Here is a 22214-nt window from a genome sequence, read left to right on the forward strand (position 1 = left end):
CTCATGTGCTACCTTCAGGGACAGAATCTAACCCCTTTGAGACAGGACCTGTCCTTGTCCCAAATCTCACCAAGCAGAGTAGAAGAGCTGGCCCTCTAACCCCAGAGATCCTCCACCCTGCTAAGGTTACCCTCATGTACCACCATGCCCAGCATTTTTCTGTGGGTTGTAGTCATTGAGTTAAAATCCTTCTGCCTATGATGTAAGCATTGTACTCCTGCCACTGAACTACCTCCCTAACTCATGTGGTAGATTTTATACCTTACTATTTTCAATTACATTGTCGTATAAACATAACTCATTGTTTCTATGTAATTATTTGAATGGATCACTATATTAAGATATATTGATATGCCATAAACTATAAAATCATTCTCTTGCTAGATTTTTTAATTTGTCTCTAACTTCTATTAAGGTTGATTGCAATAAAATGTATGTCTTTATCCTGTCTTAGTTTGTTGGAACATTTTCATAAACAAAGAACTACAAGGCAGTGGATGTAGAAAGCTGTGAATTTTGCTGTGACTGGTTATCTTACTTTTAAACAGGCTTGTACTGATTGATAATGCTCCCACCAAAGCACACACTTTCATACAACTCCTGATTTTGTTATGTTATATGTATTTTTACACACTTCAGAACTTGGTAGTGTGGGACATATGTGTTTAATGAATGATCCTCAACAATTATGCTTTTGACCCTACTCACAACAATTCTGGGTTTGCTCTGAAGATTCACTCATACATTGGTTTGACCCACCTTACTCATTGTGAATATTTCATCAATTGTAACTCTGTATGAATGAATGGTTAAGACTCCTCTGTACATGGGCTACTGTGCTTTGGGAGGTAGCTATCTCAAAGAGGAAAAACCACGAAACCATACACATGTTCACAGCATGGCTCAAGATGCCTATACACACAGGACAGTTACAGCAAGCTGAAAACTCAGTTCTTTACTCATAAGCAGAAAGTAGAGAAAGCACTGAGAATAGTGTGAGGCCTTGAAATTCTCAAAGCCCACCTCCAGCAACTTGTTTCCTCCAACAAGGCCATATCTGCTAAACCTGCCCAAAGAGTGGCACCAACTGGGGGACCAATTATCCAAAGATCTGAGTCTATGAGGGCAGTCGTTCAAACCACCACAAGCGGTAAGGCTCCAACACAAGATTGTTTCATAAGTAAAAAGTTTGAAAAGTTGGGGACAGGGAAACAGTAATCAGGTAAATGTTACTTTTGATGTTTTATGATTTCCAACTTCCTAATCTGTGGCTTTCTCTTCTTCTGTGGGCCTTCTTCATCCATGGACATCCCTTGGCATTCATGGAGTATGCCTTATCAATTGGTGATATATTAACTCCTTTCACCTTCACACCAACCCTGTACATACATTCTTTGCTTTGAAATGTTGTCAACTAAAAGCAAAGAAAGCCATTCTCCAAAAGCCTAGCTATGTTTCAAAACTCCCTGCCTCAAACCAATGGCAAGCACCCTCGCTGGGGGATGTTAAATACAACAGACTCTGTAGTGGATGATGTATGCATCATTTAATTTGCTTTTAATCTCATTTTTCAGAGAATTTAAATAATGTTACCAAGGTCCGTAAGCTGGTTTATTACAGTTAGAAGTTACATCTGGGTGTCCTTTAAATGCCCTTTGATTCTGTATTTTATTATGCTTTGTTTCCAACTCTGAAGAAAGGAGCTGGGTCTACATTGAGTCCTGTACTGCCTCCTGTTCCTTTTGTTGTATGCTATTCAGGGAAAACATTCAGGCAGGTGACTTTTCTCTGGAAAAATGCATATACATGGTCAAATATGTTGACTTAATCCAGACCAGAACTAACTAAGTGTGCCAGAATTCTCACTATTAAACAATCACTGTTTTGACAGTGGTTGACAGTAGAATATTGTTAAAATGATACACATTCAATTTTGGTATGAATGGCAACCTTTGGTCACACATTTTTACTATGGCTAATCAATGGTCCTTCATGTAAGCTAAAAATGGGCTCTACTGAGAGAAAAGGGCAATGCCTTGGAAGACAGACCCCAGACAGTTATGTCATTTTACACTGCTGTTGGCTTTACTGCTCAGGTACACCTCAAAAGCATCACTTCTAGATAGGTCAGGATTAAACAGCTTTGAGGTCTGAAGCAAAGGTTCTTCACAAATGACCTCAAAAGATATAAACATGGAAACTGACCTTTTGTGACCAGTCACCCCTTGCTTCCTGGGGTCTCTTCAAATGCCATCTCCCCCAGGGCAGCACATTTGCTGTGAGCAGCTCACAGTTCCTGCTGGAGTCCCCAGTTCTAGGTATTTTGTCTCACCTACTCTGTGAATGTTCTCTTTTTAAGACGGATTTTCTGCAAACTTACTGACACATGACACTAATTTGCATCAACTTCAGTCTTTAAATTAATATAGTAGAAATCTGTGGGTTCTCATAATGTCCATAAACAATTAGATTTATCCAATAAAGTGCAAAAAGTATTTTACTTGGAATAGTACATGGTATGTCAATGGGCAGATAAAGAATATGGTAGTAAGGAAATGGCATCTAGCTTAATTTTTGAAAAATCACTTAGGGGCTTAATTACATAAACATTGATCACTCTTTGCTTCCACTCAAATGAAATGGAGAATCTTATTTGGGTAAAATATCACTAAAACGTATGTATTTTTTTTTTTACCATGATGGATACAGACTATCACTTAGACACTTTGATATCATAAGTTCTTTGGCTCCATTTTTCCCAGGAGAAATAAAATGATGGTGTGGGGGGAGAGAAGCTCATTCACTTTCTAAACCATCTACTTCAGTAATTGATGTTGCCAAACTTGCGTTAATGTTGAATAATATCTACACTATTAATACAATCCTTCAGAAATGACTCTTAGGAGATAATAGAAAACACCAAAAACCCAGGGTCAACAGACAGGTCATTAGTTTGTCTTTCATATTTACTATGGCTCTATTTTTATTGCTTTCAAAGCATTATCCCTCTATTTCTTAGATAAATTAACGTGTATGGTTTTTGTAAATGAGCCTGGTTTAACAATCCTACTCTGACATATGGTGGAGAGCTCAGTAATTCATGCCATTCACCCTTAATGGTTTTTATTTGGAAAGTCTCTTTGTAGAGTGCAATGCTCATTCATTTTACTTCTTGAAACACTTGCGTAAGTATTGTTCTCCACAGACAAAGCAGCACAATGTAGAGACAAATTATTTGGAAGTACACTGAAAAGACTGAATGCTTCAAAATGCAAACCACTCGTGTATTCTCCTAAATAGACAAACAAGGCAAGACAAGCATGGCTCCCCTCAGCCCTGCAAAGACATAGCACACCTTGCATACAGCTCACACATCTCTCCCACACCTCCCTCCTTCTGTGTCTCCCTTCAAGCACATTCAGAACAGCACAGGGCTCTCAGGAGCAGTAACTGTGCGATCATCTTACTGCGTTGGGAAACTTTTTTTCAGCATGATGTACGCCATCTAGGGAATTTTGAAGTGGCATCCCAAGTTAACATAAGAAAATATTTTTCTTTTCATGCATACATGTAGTGTATAATGTATCCCCAGGGTGCTCACAGAGTGATTAAACCCTTCCCTCCATGTTAAACTCAGTCTCAAGCTGTCAGCATGAGTGAGATAGCAAGGAGGAAAGAGCGTGTACCTAGATGAAATTTCAGATGACTACCCCAGAATTGGAAGTGGCTGCAATATGGGGTATTTAATGTTCTTTAGTCATTAGAGTAAAAAAAAAAAAAAAAAAAAAAAGCTAACAATAGTGAGTGTTGGCTGAGACATGAAGATATAAATTTAGAATAGAACTTGGAATGACTCCAGGTTTATTTTATGATTTTAGTAAATGTGTTGCTTCTATAGATATCAAGGTTTTATAAAAAGCATTAAGCTGGCCACAGAAAGACTTACCAGTCCTTCCTAAGAACCACTTAAATTAGCTCAATAGGTTGGTGGCATTTTCCCTGCCTCTTCACAGTGCCAACATACTTTTTTTTTTTTTTTTACAAATGTAACTGTCCCTCCTAATGATGCAATAAAATCACTCTAGCAGATACTTCATACAGGGAGTGGTGGGGACCAGGAGCAGAATTTGACACTCTGACTCATTTTCCATGTGTATAAATCCCATCAATTTAAAGGCATAACGTAACATCCTCATATTCTTTCCTTGAGACATCTTGACTTCAGAGTGCTCAAATGCTTTATTTTCTTTCAGGGGTGCAGTACAACCAAGTGATGAAGCCCATGGACCCAGAGGATAACCACAGTTCCATACCAAGCTGCTGAAAGCTGAACATACCACTGACTTCTCAGCTGTGCCTCCACCTGCCAAATGCCACCGATGAGAGGAACTTCACACACGAGCCAACTGGACCACACAACTAGCCAGCCACATACAGGGCAGGGCATGCGGTAGGAATTCAGTGTGGTTACCACCTTTATTGTTAGATATATAGCTTACTCTGTGCCTCCATATACACACATGTCCTATAATAAGCCTTTCAAGCTGAGTCTGAAAAGACACTAGAGGATGGCTCTTAGTCCAGCGCACTTTGATGGAAAAGATATATTTGAGGTGTGTTTCCTCAGGTAGACCTGAATATGCGTGAAGATAGGGAAGAAAATTTATTTCTAACTCTTTTTATATGGTTTTCCATGGGGATTGTGTTTCTTATATTCATTTTTAATTTCCAACAAGGTAAAGGTTGATACTCATTTAACTGGTACTAATGGAAGACATGCTCCATTTCTGGGACTCTATCGGTGCTGAGGATTCTGCATCAGTGGCTCCAGGACTATCGCCCCATCCTTCCAAACCTCACTCCTGACAGCTAACAGTGCTCCGGAGTGCGTGTGTAACTATTCTGAAGCACACTTTCTCTGCTCTGTCTTATTGTGCCAGGGCTGCCACGGTGAAAACACGAGCAGGTGACGTAAGACACCGCTCAGTTCTGGGGAGCAGACATCCAAGAGCGTGGTGTCCTCACTGCGTCACTGGGCATACTCTTTCCTCTGTCTTATGTATCGGTCATCTGTCTTTCTCCTATATCTCCTCTTAGGTAATAGTTAAGTTTCACTTTAAACCCAAGTATTGGATTAAAGTTTCAGGGTTCGTATTCAAAGTCAGGGGTGTATACAGGAACTCTTGTCCCTCCCCCTTTTCTCTCTCTAAAGCACAGTTGTGAGCTGCTAATAGTTCCTCTTACCCACACAAGCCCATTCTTCTGTAGACTGCCCAGAAAACACCTTGCTAGAAAGGCTGAGGTGGTTCCCAGGGGCCCCTCAGCTCCCAGGTGGCGCTGTCCACGGTTGGCAATGAGACCAACACACCATCTGTTTGCGTAATTCTCTTCTCCACCCTAATAAAATCCTCTCCATTAGCCAACAGGTCCACCTACCTATCCTAACAGATTGTTCTCACTCGACTGTTTTGTGGAAGGATTTTCAAATAAAGGGACTAGAAAGCAAACACAAACTATGGGGCTCACAGATGGCGACTTCTGACGTCCTTCTGAAAGGCTCACCTCTGGGGGGAGGCTTCTGCTTGTCAACAGAACAGCAGTGGAGAAGTACAGAGGCTGTGTGTGTGTGTGTGTGTGTGTGTGTGTGTGTGTGTGTGTGTGTGTGTGTGTGTGTGTTTTGTTTCTGTCCTCAGAGTGATGTTTTTAAAGAACGTCTCTTCCTAATGAAGGACTCCCAAATCTACTCATTGAAACATCTTCATTCAGGCTCCACGAGCAGCACAAACTTAGATCCACACAGCTGTCCTCCCTGCCATCCCTAAATTTTTGTTTGTGTATCGCTGTTAACCAACAGGTTGTTAAGTATCGATGCCAACGGACTGGGATTAAAATGTGAGACCTTGGATTTAGAAGAAACCGGGTTTGAATTTCCAGCCTAGTAGTTGATTAATTCATTTCATCCTCACCGCACAGGAACAAAACATGACAGAAGCATTGCACCCTATTGTCAGCAGGAAGCCAGGTCCCTGACTGAACTCAATGACAGAGGCCTCTTTAAGGAAGAGCTAGCAGAGAAGGCAGACACGGAGCTGCTGTCCCCAGCGAGTGTGCTGCCATTATGGGAGACCAAGGGGGTAAGACAGGGTCTGCACTTTATTATTTTTAAACTTAAATTTAAGTGGATAAACACAAATGTTTATATTCACTACAGACAAAAATGACACTCTGAGTGGGCAGCATATAGAGAGGACTTATTTCTCTCACCTTAGTTAGACATACTAGCTTGTTGGTTTTTCCTAGTTTGAACAGCCTCCTTCAATTAAATACTGTCTGTTTTGAAAGTTAAGCCCTAAGCAAGACTGTTTATGGAGACAGTTCCTGGAGGAAGTCATCTTTTTATGCTACATGCAGACTCACATTCCCTCCTTTCCTCACCGAGCTAGTTCTTGACTTATGGCAGTGGATGGAAGGCAGCCCAATCCATGGTGTTGAACTTGGACTGCTCCCAGTTCCCTCAGAGAAGAATAAAGAGGAGGGAAAAACTTGTTCCCACCCAGTGAATAATTTGGAGTAAAATTCAAAATATTTAGCCATGGATGTGGTGCAGCCGGAAGGAAGAAGAATGCATGTCAATCAGATACAAATCAGAACGGGCACGGTCTAAATGATACAGACATGATACAGACATGCCATTGTGAGAACAGGTCCTGAGGCTAACAACTGTGGTTGGATGTCTCATCAAGAGTTTTGGAAGGGCCTGCTGGTGCCCTTCACTGCTATCAGTGCCCAGGATTACTATTCTGAATCTTTAAATCTCCATCACGCAGCAGGTAGCTGTTCCCTTCAAATCTTAAGTCACTCTAAAATCGCCATGTGGCCCCCCGTTCAGACATGATTTCTACATCCATCTCTGGGGTTCACTGATTATTGAACTAGACTGTTGCTACAGTTTGACTCTTAATAAGTCATACTACAGCTTCTCCTAACCCGCCCCCCAGGTCTCCCTGAAGATAATCCAGAAAGCTCTGTCCTTAGTGCTCATCCCTACCCTCTAGCCACCCAGGCTTCTCATCTTGGCTTGCTTTTTTCTACCTCAATGTCTCATGGCTCCTGGAAAATCAATGGCTTTCAATGGTTTCTGTCTCGTCTTCTTCACTCTGTTCTCTGGGAAGCATGACTGCCTTGGTGCCTATCGCCCCAAGTCTTGTTTCTTCTCTTGTTTCTTTGTTACCTCCGTAGGTTTCATAGACTAAGAAATTTCTTTCTCTCAATAATATCTGATTTTCAATATCATGATGGGGATAAAGAAAGAGTCAACCGTAGGGCTCTGAAGTGCATCGCTGCTCAGTGGCTCTCCCTTTCAGATAGCTGGTCTCATCACTCTTAGGACAGCAAGCCTCTTGGGTCTGCAGAAAACATTTGAGCATGCCCCAAAACAATTCCTTTACATAATGATTTTGATATGAATAACAGAAATATAATCAATTTTGAAAACTTAGCATATAAGTACTAGTACGCTGGGCAACATTTGTGTTTCTATAAGTAAACAGTATATCAATTAAGGGAAGTGCAGAAACTCAAATCTCTCCATCAAGAGATCCAATATTTTTCTGATAAACTGGCTTTCGCAGCCAAAACTGAACAGGAACCGGTAAGTTGACGAAGTCCTTCTAGGAAGTCATGCGTCATCACAGGAGACTTTAGGCTTGTTGGGAAGTGGCCTTCCCTTCCCGATTTTGTTATGGCCATTAAATCAGAGGCCATGGACTTATCCTCATCCTTATGTTCACTTCCTACCCTAAGACTTCACAAAATGACAGGACTGCGGTTCCAGTCATTGGAACAAAAGTTCAAGGTGAAGCAAGACAGATTGACAGCTCACGGAACCGCTGCTACCGAATCTAGAAGGAGAATTGGAGTGGCCCGTCCTTGCCATTCTCTGAATCCTTCAAGGAACCGTCAGCTACCAGAGCCCAAACTCACTGCCTGCTAGCACTTCAAAAGTTCAGCACATGGTGAAGAAGTAAAGCTGGGTTCTTTATACATGTAATCTGTAGGGCTCTGTAGACAGCACAAGCTCACACCCTCACAGGTTGCCTTGAGAGAATGCTCTGTGACAGAGATTAAGTCTCTCAGGCGTGAGAACAATTGTTCTCAGAAGTTCTCCAGAGGAATTCACTGAAGACACCACTGACCATGGCCCAGCGCCAACTGCAGGTGACTCGTAAGTCTACACCACTGCAAATCAGAGTGCAAATTTGGCCACACTGACAGAGAAAACCTTCCTGAAGCCATAAGTGAATTTTCCCAACAGTGTGAAGATCTAGTATATCCTATTCATGCGTCGTTTTCCAGCGTTTAGAATCTGGCACTTTTCCCAGTTACTAAAAATTCCCATGAAAAGAAGCAGCCACACAAATGCAGCCCGACAAGCTTAAGATCCTTTGTTGGTTTTCTTCCATAATTGATATTACATGTATATTTAGAATAAACGGACACCGCAGCCTTGTGCCAGCCGCTCATTCCAATGTGTTTCCCTTTCTCTTGAATTGTGTGCAACTTCAGCAGTTTCTAATCATCTTACTTTTAAATACCTCCGCTTACAGTATGAAAAGGCTTACAGCTTCATTTAAATTAAGACATTCCACGTAGTTCTGCCTGCATTCTTTCAAAATACTCAGTCAATTACCATAAGCTACCTTCTAGAGAGGATTTGCTTTAAGTCAGGTGGAAAGAAATACTATTTCAGAACCAAAGAAGAACAAAGCCATGAAATAGATAGCAGATCAAGTAACTGAATGAATATTAAGCTTTCTTTATTTCCCCATATTTTAGGAGAGAGTATATGTCCCCTTTAAAGTGTTCTGCCATAGATTGTTTCTGGGTGTCTACAGTCCACCAGCACCGTTCTAAAGGGACAAAATGTCCAAACTATCACATCCCCTTCTACCAGATGACAACTCAGAAAATATCTGAAGATTCCAAAATACTGCAGGTTCAGTCACCCTAGGGTGCAGTGAGCTGAAGCCCCAATACATCATTCCCTGGGCATCAAACGTGCTGAGAAATAGTCCCGGGTCTGGCAATGTTAGGGATGGCCAAAAGCAGAGCACATCTGACAGTGGGGCCAGGCTGCCACCTGGAGGACAGCAGGAAACACAGCTCCACAAATACTAGTCAGTTTCCAACAGCCAGGGAGGAGGCCCTGACAAAAGGAGCCTTTCTTTTAAGTGGTTCATGGGTCTGTGGAACAAGTAGAGGCAGTGGCAGTAGGTGAGGCCAGGGGCCCCATAGTCTTTCCCTTCCTCAAAGACTCAAGGGTGTGGAGGCTCACCCTTGGGCACTCCTTTTCTCTTGTTCACACATTCTGTTTTGTTTGTCACTTTGCAAGTTTTGTGTGCTTTTCTAGAAGCAAAAATATCAGTTCACTTTCCATAATGTCTAGACTCTGCATGAAGCACTACACCACACACGCACGCACGCACGCACGCACGCACGCACGCACAGAAAGAGAGAGAGAGAGAGAGAGAGAGAGAGAGAGAGAGAGAGAGAGAGAGAGAGAGAGTTTTGGGGCATGTTGTTCACACAGAGTAAGCACTGGGTACTACGTGGGGATCCAACTACAGAATTCTAATTCAGTCAGGATCACAGTGGGAAAGAGACCTAAAACTCTCCTGCGGGGGTAACTCTTTAGAACCTGTTGAAATCCTATGGGTCAAATCCCCAGTCACCATGACAGTATGCTATACACATGTATATTGTGTACAATATCTTTCCCATTTTCATTTTTTCTTACTTAGGAAAATATGGTACTAATTGTCAATTTATCGTATTGTGGAGAGGACTGAAATTATATTCATCAAAAAGTGGGGACGTATATAACTCCGAATACAAGCTTTTTGAGAATTAGACTTATCCATGTAGAGAAAGGAGGCAGGGCTCTGGATACCAACTGCCAAGACAATCAGGCAAGAAAGCACTGAGTCAGGGGACCCTTCCAGTGCTGGCTGGCACCATGGGCTTCAATCCTTTCCGAAGTCTGCACCCACCTATGTTTCCTTTCTATCTTCCTTGCTCTTTTTCTTCACAGCCCTTGATCATTACTCATAAGAAAGTACTGCACTTACTTCCAAAATAATAAACAAGGGGTTTTTTTTTGTAGTTGTTTTTTTCTTTCAGTATATCCACAAGCTAATAATATTTGTTGGAAAGAAATAGGATCCTGGGAATATTTCTATTGTTCTATTGCATTTCCTCCAGGTAACGTAGGTAGCAGAGACGATGTTGGGCAGAGCCGACACTCTGAGATGTAGGTGGTTATCAATTGGTCCCTACAGGATGTGCTGTTAGTCTAAGAGAGCTGTAGTGACATCTCCTGGCAAGACCAAAGGAGCAGTGCCTGCTATAAAACTTCCCACACTATCACAATTTTATGATCAGAAACAATGGTGAAAATATATTTTCCCACATGTACTGTTCCTTGATACAAAAATACTCCATCTGTAGAGAGACACAGTCACAACACCCATATCCATGTTTGAGTGACTTCCGTTAAAAAAAACAAACAAACAGCTGAGCCCAAGGAAGAACATAGTCATATTTTTATTTTATGACATCCAATCACTAAAGCTGATTTTATCTAGTCATAAGGGTATTGTGTACACAAAGTCCATGCAACACTGTCTAACGCTAAGCAGTAAAATTCTGTGGAAATGGTTTTTAAAGTGTCTTTATGTAGTGTTTCCATCTGGGCCCTTTGTAAACTATTGTCCTGACGTTTCTCTTGAATGCCCGGCCAGTCAATACACTCACACTTCCACCTCATACCCAGCTCCCCCAACCCAGCTCCAACACAGGTTTGCCCTGGCCTGAGGCATTTTCAAGCTAACATCTCCTTGTTCACTGGACACCTCTCCTTGAATTTTCTACCTATTTCCAAATGTACTGCCTGTGTTATAAGATGCAGTTTAATGCCCTACATATTAGAGCTAAAATAGTAATAAATATTAGTATCAAATTTCTACCTCTTCTTAGACCTTGCAAATATGAAGAAAATTCTAAAATATAGGCCACATTCTCCTCCCTTTTTCAATCTCCCCACCTGTTCATCTGTATATACTTAGTCATTACTATATGTTTGGGCTCTATGTTAGGCACACAAGAAAAACAACATGGCAGACATTAGCCTTTTCTCACAGAGTTTGAATTCTAGCCATCAAATACAAAGGAAAAGAGTCAACCAAAGACAAAGCTGAAATTGTGATAGGATCAAGGAAGGAAAATAATGAGAAAAGAATGATGGGGGTCTGGAAGACAGATAGTCAAGAAGAAGCTTCCAGAACAGCTTTAGCAGAGGGTCTGTGGCAGGACAGGATTTGATTTTTGTAGAAATAATAAAAAAAAAAATCTATGAGTGGCCAGAGTTGAAGCTGATGAGCATGATTATATAGACAACCCTCAAAGTGCAATAAGAAGCTGGCCAATGGTTTTAAAGGGACAGGACTAGACAAATAGCTGTAACACAATAGCACCTACATTATTTCAGAGGATCAGTTGATTCTTTGATGACTTCAGAAGATAGCTATTGACATGCTCAATTTTACTGATGGACACACAAAAGAGAAGCTTGGAAATGGCAAGGCTGGGACTTAGCCCAAACCCAGGGTCCATGCATCAAACTGTATAGTTGTAACTTCTCAGATGATTGTTTCTTCCAAAGCAAAAGCAGGGAAGAAAACCTGTAGGAAGGCAGGGCAGTGTGCCTCCCAGAAATGATGGCCAGAAGGACAGTGGAGGGCATGAAGACTTAAGTGGGTCTATTACATGTCTGCGGGGAAATCCTATAAGGACCTATTAGTAGAATGGATATCACAGGCCAGGGGAAGGCTTGCTGGAGGTGGAGCCAGTTGACTCACAGTACACAGAGGGCTTTCCACCAGAACCTCCAACCACCTTTTTTTTTTTCCTAAACTGGGCGTATTTTCATAGGACTTGCTATATACAGCATTATCCTGTCAGTGTTCAATGGGGGCGGCCTTCAAATACTGTCTGCTCTTCTGACTCTATAAATGCGCACACACAACATTTTGTCCTATATTGGTCAAGTTTTGCATTTTATATCACATCGTTTACTTTCATTTTGTTAACAGCTGGCCTTTGAAAACTGCTATTAAAAGCTGCTGAACATTGTACTATGGGATGTCTATATAAAGTTCACTAGTTTAATAGTTGCCTCGCCCGGACAAGGCAATGGGTTCAATCCCAAACACCACAAAACACTCTGCCGTAAAATCATGCTAATTTATTCTTGTTGTGGCTCTTTTTCCCTCTATATTTGGGTAGGCATTGTTTTCTCATTTTTCACTTCTCTTACTAATTCAGTTCATATAAATATTTTTATTGAAATCGTGATTGTTTCCTAAGGCTAAGCAAGCAAGTCATTCATTAGCAAATTAGTTACTCATTTTTTGCATTGCATTTCACTGCGACCATTGGTTATTTGCCACTGCTTTGTGAGAAAACCTGTAAGAATGCAGATTAACTCTGAGCCAATGCTTGCGGATGGATTGATGTAGCAGTAGGTGTCTATGAACACCACTTTATGATGCCTTCAATATTAGCAGTAACAAGAAGCAAGACCTTCATCTGAGAGTAAGGTGCAGCCAGAGGAGTGTTCTAGAAAAGAAGAAACTATCCTGCTGTTTTCCAGGAGAACAAATGGAGCTAAGGTTAGAGACAGATTACCTGAAACCAGTAACTCTTTAAGGAACGAACAGGAGGTCAGAGCATGGCTGGGAGCCTTTCCTCTGCCATCTTCAGTTGCACAGGAGTCAGCAATAGGAAAGGTCAGGTTTCATCAGGACCAAACTTCCAGACCTTTCTCTCCATGCTCATGGGCACTGTACCATGGTACTTCCTGCTGGGCTTCTGGCATTTACCATTTTGCTCAGGATTTCTGCCTCCACTGCAGCAGCTCTAGGATCTACTCATGCTTTTACTGTCCCTTGCATGCTGACACTTGCCCTTTTAGGTCAAACTCTCCAATTTAGCCTTACCTTTCCACCTCCTGCTCACCCACACTGAGAAGCATGTCCCTCCCTCCTCATGGGCCCAGGAGCCCTGAGCCTTACTCCTTGGCTTAATCTCTTTTAGGCCCTACTTCATTAGCACTGCTTAAGGCACCAGACTTTTTCTTTTTCTTAAAACCCATCTCTGCTTCTCAATATCTTGCACACAGTAAGTTCTACTTCAAGTTAGTGAAAGTTAAGTTTATTTCTATTTACAAGATACTTTTTCCTTTTAAACCTTCAGCAGTGAAAAGATCAAAGATGCCTTGATCATACTGACGGGACAGCCTTCTTAATCCTGAAGCCACATGTCAGTCAACACTAACAAGATGCAGAACAATTTATGTTAGTGAGAATTCTGAAAATATGAGCCATATTTTCACTTCCACGTGTTGCATGTTTGCAACAGTTAGATAGTCTATATATATGTTTACAGTGACCACAATAGCTAAGAGAGATGCCATGTTTCTATGGCCTTTTTAGAATATGTATACATTTCTAGCTTCAAGAAGACTAAAATATTCTCTCTCTCATACACACACACATACACACACACACACACACACAGACACACACACACACACACACACACACACACACACACTGTTGTGTCAAGTTTAATCCAACTATTATTATTTCTTCAAATAGAAAGTTACCGTTTTATTTCATTTCCACATGTTTAAATCTTTTATTGTCATTTGGCCAATCTGGCAGGCAAATGTGGACATTCTAAGTTGGTTACCATAATACAAAATAATTAAAGATAGTAAACAGTTAAAGTTCTCTAGGAATTTTTATTTTTGTAGGCAGAAATTACCAGGCATATGTGGAGACCTGATGAGCTTAGGCCCAGATGCACACTGAACAAGAACAGACAGAACAAATGAAATACATTTTTTCTCCTTTCCATGGGCTCATTATACCTTTCAGTAGACACATATGTGGAATAAAGAATGCCCACAGTGGAACGTAATAATCTAATATGAGCAAGGGAGACACACAATAGTTTTTTCATGGCATTCTCATACACAATGTATAAAGGGGCTCAAGCGTCATTAGAAAAGAAAATAAGATTTCCACTTACATCTTTAGAAGTAGGTACTTTTCAAAACCAATTCACTTAATACTTGTTCAACTCTCTCACTCACTTTCTCTTGCAAACTTTATTTTACATGCTCAGAATAAAAATGATATTTCCAAGCCCTAGTGTTCAAATCCATCACCCTCAAAGATATTCATGCCTGACCAAGCTGGTGGGGGATACCTAGTTTCTAATCTCTTTGAGGATGATTTGAAGACAAACCACTTGCCCAAATGGAATGGATGCTTAAACACCAACCAGAACACACCTGCATGGTGAGGGTTATACCTGCACTGTGTGGCAGCGTAGTCTATAAATAATCCCCTCAGGTTCCTTGCTAATTAGGAGTCATCACGTGGTACACACCTTAGATGTCAGCAGTTAATTTGCATGTCAATGAAACAATAATTGGATGAAAGTTTAAGGCTTTATGCACTATTTATACCATAACTGGAAGCATGGTAAGTGTACTCATATGCAGATTTTTATTGTGTTCAATGATCTCTTTAAAGGCCACATTTAAATGATCAGTGTTCATCATTGTCTGAGAGTTTCTGTTTGGGACAACAGATCTGCATTTTAGACATTACATTATTTTAGTATTAACTCTAATTGAGATGTCTGAGGGAAAAGTCAGTCATGTCCACCACAGAGAGGAGTGGCAGCTGCTTAGATTTGGTACTTTAATCCCTTCGTGGCCTTAGCTGCAAACATGTCACCCTGGGTCAATGAATTGTTTTCTGGTTTGTTTTTTTTTTCTTGCCTTCCTTTCCACGCCCTCCTACCAGATTTTCTATAGTTAAAAGGAACACTTTTGTGGGTGGGCTCTTCTAAAAGCTGAAAATGGTTGTTGATTCTAGCACAAAGGGAAACAACCAGTGGGCACTTAAACTTAACCACTGTACTTAAGGGCAGTACTTAGAACAAATACTGTATTTACATGGACAGAAACTTCAAAAGCTGCCAGCCTGGTGGAGTGAACTTGCTAACCTTGCTATTAGAATGGCCACACCTACCAATCAGTGCCAGGCAAGGTAGCAAATGAACAAGCCAATGAGTGAAGGAAGGAAGGGGGGGGGTGGGAGAAGGGAAGAAGCTGCAGGGGGGGTGGGGGGTGGGGGGAAGAAAAAGGGGAGGAGAGAAGGGGGGTGGGGGTGGGGGGGTGAAGAAAAAGGGGAGGAGAGAAGGAAAAGCAGGAAGAGAACTCTGAGGAGCCCAAGACCTGGCTCAGAGCTGGAGGGTGTTAGTTGCTCCTCCAGAGAGAGAATTGGGTTCAATTACCAGCACCCATCTGAAGGCTCACAACTGGTCTTTAATCCCAGCCCTAGGATCTGGTCCCCTCAGGCATTACACACATGCAGTGCACAAACAATCAGGCAGGTAAAACACTCATACACATAAATTATTAATTTTGTTGTCGTTGTTGTTGTTAAAAAAAATGAAAAAAAAAAAAGAGAGCGGTCTGAGTTTGCGGTCCCGTGGTCTCGGAGTGGTTCCCCAACACTCCTATTGTGCTTGAGTTTTAGGCACTCCAAGGGAGTTTCTAGTGGAAAATGTGGTTGCTTTGCTGTGCTGCTTAATCCTTGCTACGAGAGTGACTCACTAGAACCTGTGTGCTCAATGTCTCTAAGAATAGGGCCTGGGTGTGCGTTTAGATGCCACAGATGTGCACATAACTTGACTCAGTTGTTACCTGTTTGTGACATCATCATGCATCCAACATACACTAACCATGACGTCAGAGTGCGTGGGGGCAGGGTTCTTCCCTTGGTTCACCTCCTATCTTGTCACCATCAGTCCTCCTTTTAGACGTATGTGGATTCTGTTTCTAAGGACTTCCTTCTATTTACATTGATGAGCCCTCTAACTACACATTGGGAAAAAAATTATATATCCTGACAGAGAAAATGCATAGACAAGGATAAGAAGACAAAGAGAAACAGAGCAGCATTGTAGACCAGATCTGTTTGTCTCTGAGCCACTTCAGAAATCTACATTACTTTCCTGAAAACACATTTCCCCCCCAAAAGGCAATATATTAAATTGTTCAGTTGACTGTCTTAGTTTTATCTCATAAATGACCCCCTTCTCATTAATTAAGTGGACCTTCCTTTTAAGAGAAATATACGCCACAGTTGAATTTTAAATTCAACACTTAACTCAGTAATATTTTCTTCAAATTAGTTTACGTCAAAGGAAACTAAAAGCACTGTTTCAAGTGACTTAGTTTAGTCCCTTGACCAGCATTTCCGGTTTTATCTAGCTCAAACAAATCAAACGTTAAACATGTCTTGTTAAATGAACATTCATTGGGCAGCCATAGAAGAAAAACAAAGTTTTCCTTAAAATATTCTGGAAACACATATTGACATATTTTTTTCCCTAAATAAAACAGCACTCTTCCGCCAAACAGTATGGGGGAAACAAAGAGCCTGTGGCAGCTATGGAAAGCCAAGGCCAGCGTTTGCCGCAGCCAGTGTGGCCCCTGCTTAGGAAACTGGGGTCCAGAGAGGCTAAACACACCATATGGGCTTGAATTCTATGGACACAGGTGATGTCCTTTGTGTACTCCCCTGGGAAATCTGTTCTTCCTTCCACCTGCTAAGGTCTGAGTCAAGTTTTAACGGAAGTTACTTTTCCTCCCTCTTCAGCCTTCCTTCCCCAATCCCCCCCCCCCATACCATCAAGTTTTCAACAGTATGTTCCTTCACCAAGCTATGTGGAACATATTTAACATGCATTTATGACACAGAAGGAAAATATCAAAAAACTCAGGTTTAACAGATATTGCTTTAACAGACTATTTATTTTCAAGAAAAAAAGGACCAGCATGGACACAGTTAAGACTTGAATGACAGTATATACAGTACAAATAATTCTCTATTTTGGGGTCCTGAGAAATTACAACAAGTGGTTGTAGAGTAATGAATGTTTGTAATTCACTAGCTGCTGTTTTAAAATGCAAAGCACACCATGACATCAATGATGTTCTTCTTCATCTCAACGGACTGGCTATTACAAGGCAAGCACTTGGAGGAAGACAGTGCACTCCAATATAGAGTTGATGAAATTTCAGTGTCTCAATAATGATGATTCACTAACATTTCATAATTTACAGAATGATGAAAATACCCCAAGATTAGATTAAAAGTACAGGTTTTTTTTTTAAAATAGAAATGTCTCATGAAATTTTAGTAATAGCATTTCTATCATGAAAACTTCTTAATGGCCCTTAATATAGATTTAGGATGCCTTTAAGAGAACAATCAGTATTTACTCAAATAACATTTTCTCCCTCTGAAAGAGTAAATAGCACTTTTAACCGCTTCTTTTCTTTTCTCACTTTTTATCTTCCTTCAGCTCCTAGACAACAAAACAATGGCCCTTTCTTCCTGTGGAAGAGGAAACTCAATAAATACCAATGGCTACAGGGCCTCACAGCAGTGAGATTGCGGCTTTCCAAGGACTTTGTTTTCTCCTTCATGAAGAAAATCATTTAAAAGGAGTCTTTCCCAACACACTTTAAAGTCAGGCATATTTCAATGAAATAATTATTTTGGCAACGCTAAACATTGCTGACTGATAAATGAGACTCAAATAATTAAGTTCTGTTCTTTTACAATCAAGATTTAGTGTAGTCATCAATCTGGGAAAGAATTTAGAGTCTGGAGATGTTGGAAGATGAACAAGCTACTAACTGAAATTGGTCATGTGGGAAGTGGTTAAATGTGTGCTCAGTTTAAACATAGCTTTGGATAACTTTCCTGTCTTAATCTTCATTAGAACTTGGCTGATTCATTGCTCATTTGTTCCTGTACTAACTTGGCACACAGTGTGAAAGCAAACAAAAGGAAAAAAAAAACGAACAAATAATTCAGTGCATCCAGTGAGCACCACGGTGTCGAAGATGCGAGATAACATCGGGCTTTAGGAAAAAGTTCTTTTTAATATGGAAAACCACAAGAAAAGCAATCCTGTTATGAAGAACATGAACGATATGAACGTTAAAAGGGATGGAGGAAAGAGACGGAGAGTGCGCAGTACTTTCTGTGGCTGTCTGTGGAGCTGAGATGCCTGCCCAGGTTTCTACTGCTATTTATCATGGACCTAATTCACACAATCTTAGAATCAGTCATAGAGCATTCATACCTCAAGCAACAGCCACACTGCTCCATCTATTCCTTCTCCCTCCAAAAGCAAGAAAGCTGTGGCCAGAGGCACGATCACATGAGATATTTATCCCTAGGGCTGAACTCCAGGTTTTCAGCAGACAATGCATTTAGCAGGTCATGGGCACAACAACAGCAAATCCAGGGGGAAGGGCACCGGTGTTCCTTAGTAACTACTGATATGTACGACCAACTACAGATACATAACACACAAACATGTGAGCATACAGTACTTTCATGAAATAAATATTTAGATCTCTTTTGCTAAGAGTTGTGCACATTAGAAACAGAGGGAACAAATGCGTCTGCAGCTCGGGGACTAAGGCACTGAGACACCGTGAACAGGTGATATCATTGTCATTTCAGTAATGGGGGAAAGCCAAGTCAGGGTGTTCATGCTGCCATGGAAGAAAGGGGTTTGCTCAAGATGTCCTGGGGCTCCCCCAAGGAGGAGAGGAGGGAAAAGAGGCTCCCTCTGCCTCTGCCCGAGTCCATTTCCATCCATAAATGTTAACATCACCAATAGGATGAGGAGCCATAGAGTCTAAATCACCGAGTGCCGATATGTACAGAGGAAATTTCACTTTGTTTATTAAAAGAGACTCTCCCTCCCAGAACCATGTATTCTTACTTCCTAGAGGTACAAAAAGAATGACTGCACATGCACAAGGAAGGAGAGGGCCGGGGGTGGGGGTGGGTGGGGAATAAACCCCGCCCAAGAACCTTTAAGGGAAACAGGTGCTAGCAAGAGAAACCGGCCAGTTGCCCCCGCCTCCCAAAAAAAAAACCGCTTAAAACTCCACCTTCGTTATTTTGAAAACAATTTCAGTGCAGGAGGGAGGTATCTTTCCCCGTTTTGGAAGCCTGCTTCACGAGGTTATCTTTCTGAATCTGTCTGATCTAAGTTTTGCACTAAGGGACGGTTTCTGTTGTCTTTACTACTCTTGCTCTCTGAACCAAGAAGTCCCTTTCCAAAATGGGTAAGTCCGCTCCGACTCCCCACTCCTCCAAGTCACCACTTTTATTAAACCAGTGAGCTGCATCTATGTAGCCAAACTCGGCCCCAAGAACAGTCACCGCGAACAATGAGCCAGAGAAGGGACCCACCCAGTGAGCACCTGCTAGCTGGCGCGCAAGCCTGGGCTCCGGACGCTTGGGGGCCTTGGGTTCTGGTTCCCCACCCTGCTCCTCTAGACTCCAAGAAAAGCATGGAAGCAGGTGGTTCTCTCTGCATTAGAATCGGTACTCCCGAGTCAGCCCTGCCTCCCAACACCCACCAGTTAGAGCCGCTGTACCTAAAAAGAACGCAAGCCCAGCGGGGCTGCGGGGTGGTCCATCCACCACCCACCGGCCGCCCCGCTGGTTCTGGCATGCACCGATCCGCGCCGGTGGCCCGCAATGAAATCCCCAGGGCTGTGGGGTGGAGAGAGGTGGAGCCCGGAGCCTTAAAGTGGCTTCCTCTGGACCGCCCCCGGCCTGGCAGGGCTCTGGGATCCGGTAAGACACAAAAGATGGGCAACATCAGAGCCTGCCACTGTGCTGTCACAGGGATGAGCGGCGGGGCCTCGGGCGGGTCCCAGTCCCTTCTCCCCACTGTCCATTCCCGCTCCTTGGTCCTAATCCTGGTTCCCTAGTCCCAATCCCGGCTCCCCGTTTCTCATCCCCTCTTTCTGGTTCTCATCTAAGCTCCTAGGTTCCTATCCCCGATTCCCGGTCTCTGCCCGAGGTAGGGACATCCCTGGACGCCTCAGAGCCCCGCGCGCTTTCCAGGATCTCCAGCGGTCAGCTAAAGGCGCGGGCGGCGGAGACAAGAGTCACTTACTTGCCTGGAAGGCTGAGCACCTCTTGCTCCTCACTCGCAGGTGTCCAGCCCCGCGGTCCGCGAGGGCGCTGGCGCAGCTTGGAGCTGGGCACTTGGCGAGCCCGGGACACTCTAGCCGCTGCTCAGCTGCGCGCTGTCACCGCACCCAGCACGCCAAGGCACCATCTGCAGCCCAGGGCCTCTGCCCCGCTCTCCCGCGTCGCCTGCTCCAGGCAGACCACACCCTGTCACCCCCACAGCCCTCTACTCCTGCCTCTTTGACACTTCACCGGTTACTCTGGCGCCCGGCGTCCTCCCACCCCCTCAGCCCACGTGCTTCTGCGCTGGCTCCTGGCTCCAACTTCCCCCTCTGGTCCCCGCCCGCCTGGGAACCTCTGGACTCAGGCTCAAAGGTGCCTAGTCCTTCCACAAGCCTACCTAGGTCCTTGAATTGATGGGTGCCACTGCACTGGATTAATGTCTGCTGTGTATCATGTGTAAAGATGTATTTTTTTTTCCGTTGAGCCATGCACTACCTTTAGTATTACAGAGATGTATTTATTCCCGGGGGTCAATCACTGAACAGTCACTGTCCTTGAGGGGGAGGCTGTCAGTCCAGCTGTTTCCACTCGCAAAAGCCTTCCTAAAGTTCCTGGCATCATTATAGGTATATCAAGCCTTCCTTCTCCTATTTTTATCTATCTATCTATCTATCTATCTATCTATCTATCATTTCTTAGTGTTTTTTTTAGGAATATTTTATTATTTACTTTTTCTCCTTCCAGAAAAGTTTGAAGTTCCCTCTGAAGGCTTCCTCCTCATCTATCTAGCCACAAAGACTGGAGGAAAAATGTCAACTCTCCTTGCTATAACTATCAACAGCCTCTCGTATAATCCTCAAGACACAGTGTGTATTCACGAATGCTCAGAAAATGCCCTTAAAATATGGAGACAAGATTTGGTCATTTCATATCACAAATGAAATAAGGAGTTCAATTGAATGCCTGGCTTTGTCCCAAATACTGGGTCCTGTAAAAACCCAGGAATGGTTTATGTTCGGCTGAGTGGTTTCTCATACTATAACGAGGTGTAGAGGGGTTAGTGACTTGGTGGTCACTGAACGTGACACAGGCACAAGCTCAGATCCATTGGCCTTTCTTAACGGAGTGAAATTAATCCATGTAACGATAATTAGTCCACCAACCAGTCCAGCTGGTCAGTTATTGGGGGATCGAGGGGGGTCGCAACCTGTACATAAAGACATGGGCGGGAGAGAGACAGTAGCTCAAGCGAACAATTGCTTGTCAAGAGCTCGTTTATTAAAGGTAAGGGCAGGCTTTTTAAAACCTGCTTTAGTGAGGGCGGGGGTACGCAAGGAGAGTAGTGGAAAAGTACAAAATCTTCTGGGTTGAGCCCCGGGAACATTAGCAAGGGGAGGGGTCTTTCAGGTGAGACAAAGCAGGATGTCTCTGTGAATATCTTAGGATCCGATCGCTGTCTTCTCAGGACTAAGCCGGATGCCTTGCATACCTAATGAGTGGCCCAGCAGGATGTTGGCTGCAAATACTGAATGGGTGGAGGTCGGCCTCAGGCCTTTTGGTCCCTGGCAGTTTCACCCCTTTTGTTTACTTTGGCCTGAGGGAGACCTTACAGCCCAGCGAATGACCTTTAGGAGGTCACCAGTCATTGTTACAGGATGGCGGTATATTTAAGAATCACTAATGTCCAATGTTTCAGGACAACAGTTATTCTGGACCGGCCAAATTCCCAAGGAGAGGGGGCCTCGCGATGGCCTGAGCCTGCTAGAGGATCGATGCTCAATCTTACCACGCCTATGGTCTGTCCTCCCACCAAGGACCGACCGACGTCTGATAACCGAGGCTTATTCGAACGCTCCGTCTCTGACTTACCAGGCACTATCGCGGGTCAGGTCAAGGTGGGCTCAGGCCAAAAGATATAGGGGAGGGCTTGCACAGGTTTACCAAAGGCACCGAGGGCACAACCAGGCTCACCATCCAGCATTCTGCATCCTCGGGAACTGCAAAGGCCGCCCATAGGAACTGCAAAGGCCGCCCGTAGTTAACCGACTGAGGCGT

General features: G+C 43.0%; 1 protein-coding gene across 12 annotated transcripts in view; it reads right to left on the minus strand.

Moving 5' to 3' along the window:
- SEMA6D (semaphorin 6D) overlaps nucleotides 1-20420 on the minus strand; it is a 567178-nt gene extending 546758 nt beyond the window's left edge. For 9 of the 12 annotated variants that reach the window (XM_084774602.1, XM_084774594.1, XM_084774605.1 and 6 more), the window contains exon 1: nucleotides 20140-20420. The gene's annotated coding sequence lies outside the window, so the exon portion shown is untranslated. The remainder of the gene's footprint in view (nucleotides 1-20139) is intronic. The other 3 variants (XM_084774598.1, XM_084774593.1, XM_084774596.1) reach the window with 1 other exon arrangement.
- Between the last annotated feature and the right edge of the window lie 1794 nt (nucleotides 20421-22214).

Source organism: Acomys minous (assembly GCF_964271855.1).
Source record: "Acomys minous genome assembly, chromosome: 3".
In the NCBI taxonomy this organism is placed as follows: Eukaryota; Metazoa; Chordata; class Mammalia; order Rodentia; family Muridae; genus Acomys; species Acomys minous.